This window comes from Arachis ipaensis, chromosome B08 (genome assembly GCF_000816755.2).
Source record: "Arachis ipaensis cultivar K30076 chromosome B08, Araip1.1, whole genome shotgun sequence".
Taxonomy (NCBI): domain Eukaryota; kingdom Viridiplantae; phylum Streptophyta; class Magnoliopsida; order Fabales; family Fabaceae; genus Arachis; species Arachis ipaensis.
Genome location: NC_029792.2, coordinates 15,304,197 through 15,306,391, shown reverse-complemented (window position 1 = coordinate 15,306,391; position 2,195 = coordinate 15,304,197). Strand labels below are relative to the sequence as shown.

General features: G+C 31.9%; 1 protein-coding gene across 2 annotated transcripts in view; it reads right to left on the bottom strand.

The window, feature by feature from the left end:
• The window catches only part of LOC107610596 ((+)-delta-cadinene synthase isozyme XC14-like), a 7,846-nt gene continuing 6,134 nt past the window's right edge, over nucleotides 484-2,195 (bottom strand). For both annotated transcript variants that reach the window (XM_021108978.1, XM_021108979.1), the window contains one exon: nucleotides 484-948. The gene's annotated coding sequence lies outside the window, so the exon portion shown is untranslated. The remainder of the gene's footprint in view (nucleotides 949-2,195) is intronic.

Genomic DNA, 2,195 nt, shown 5'->3' with positions numbered 1-2,195 from the left:
AGATAATATTTAATTTAATTGGTCTTTAAATTTATTATATGCGAGTATCAATTTAATATTTAAAGTTTTAATTGTCTTTATCTAGTTCTCAAACTTTACAAAGGTAAGTTATGTCAGATACCATCTTGAACTCAGTAAAACAGATGTTTTTGTTTTGGCACTTGAATAAACAAAAACAATATTTTAAGTTGTATTTATTGAAATTTTTTTTCTTCCAAAAACAAGCAATACGATGTCATTTTATAAATTCTATAGCGTGATATCTAATTATTTGTGTCAGTAGTATTCCATTAACGTTCGTGTATTGAAAATTATCTCAAGAACTAATGAGAGTCATGTTTGTAAAATTTGAAGATTAAATAAAAATTTAGAGACTAAATTGAAGATTATTTCTGCTTAAAATTGAATATAAATAAACTATAAAATATCAAAAAATTGTATTTCCTTGTTAAATATATTATTCAATACAATTGTTTCTTAAGAAGCATTTAAAAGAAGTTCAATATAACACTAGCTGCCACAACAAGCTATTTTATTAAACAAAAAATAATAACAGAGAAGGTGAACAACATCCATATTATTAAAGCTCCTTATTAAGCATTAAGGAGAATTGATCCCGGTAGAACCCAAAAGCTTAGGACCATGAAACTGCTACATGACCACGGGATCCAAAAGTAGTGCCACAATGTGGTCTTTGAAGAGTGCACAATTTGTAACTTTATCCTCAGAGTTCGCATATAGAAACTCACATATGCGTGCCATGTTAACAATGCAATCAAGGACTGGCCTTGGGATATATTCACTTAACTTGAGGTACTCTTCATTCATATCCTTCCAGTAATTATTGATATCCTTTTTGATGAATGCATGGGCCTCCTCTTTTGAAAAGCTATATTGCTTCATGCAACATTCTACCGAAGAAGCAACATGTTTCCTTTGCTGCTCAAACTACAAATAATTGGTTCAAATATTTAGGAAAATAAGATAGTATAGGCCCATGATTTAGAAACAGAGATCTAATAATATGTGTATAAGCATTTTTAATTTTATCCGATCAGCTCAACTACACTTTTTATAAAAAAAGCAAATCTAGAAAGTGAAAATCTAATCAAAGAACGAAAAGAAGATACAAGAGAAGAAGAAAGAAATGTAAAAGAAGAATGATGAGTAGAAGAAAAAAGGAAAAAGAGTATAAGAAGAAGGAAAAGATGCACAACAATGATGACAAGTGACAACGTGCTATTGGGTGAGCAGACGAAAAAGTGATTAAGGTTCTATTTAGAAGGAACATGGAAATATACGAGTAAGAAAAGGAAAAGATATGGTTAAAATTGGTGGCAATGGGTAGGATAGGATAGGGTTTGGATCCAATCCTAATCCTACTCGCGGGTTGAGATTTTTATATAAACTCAACCTTATCCTACTCGCGGGTTGAGAATATCCCAACCCTAACCCTATTCGCTCTTAACCCGCGGGTACTCGACCCTACCCGCGGGTTATAAAAAATATACAATATTATTATATAACTTGATGATAATTTAAAATAGAATTGATTTTTTTGTAAAAAAAGATATTAAATTATCAATTAATGATTTCTTTTAGTGGTTAAAAATATTTTGCATTTAGTGAAAGGTCTTTGGTTCAACATTCACTTAAAACATATTTTTATATAAGTATATAACATAAACATATATAGAGTGCGGGTTGGTCGGGTAGAGTTGAGGCTCAACCCGCATCCTACCCGACCCGCACGAGAACCCTACCCGCACCCTACCCTACCCGCTGCGGATCGGGTTGGCAACCCTACCCGATCGGGTGGGGTCGGGTTGGGTATCCGCAGGTAGGGTACATATTGCCACCCCTAGTTAAAAGTATGGTTTAATTACTCTATTGGTCCCTATAGTTTTGTAAAACTTTCAATTAGGTCCCTATACTTTTTTTTCTTTTTAATTGGGTCCCTGCACCAAATTTGTTTTTCAATTAAGTCCCTCTTAGTAGTAATTGGCTTAATTTTATAAGGACCCAACTAAAAAAAAGAATTGGTACAGGGACCTAAATAAAAGAAAAAAAAAGTATAGGGACCCAATTAAAAAAAATTTGGTGTAAAAACTCAATTAAAAAAAAAAGTATAGGAACCTAATTAAAAATTTTACAAAACTATAAGGACCAGTAGAGTAATTAAACCTAAAAGTATT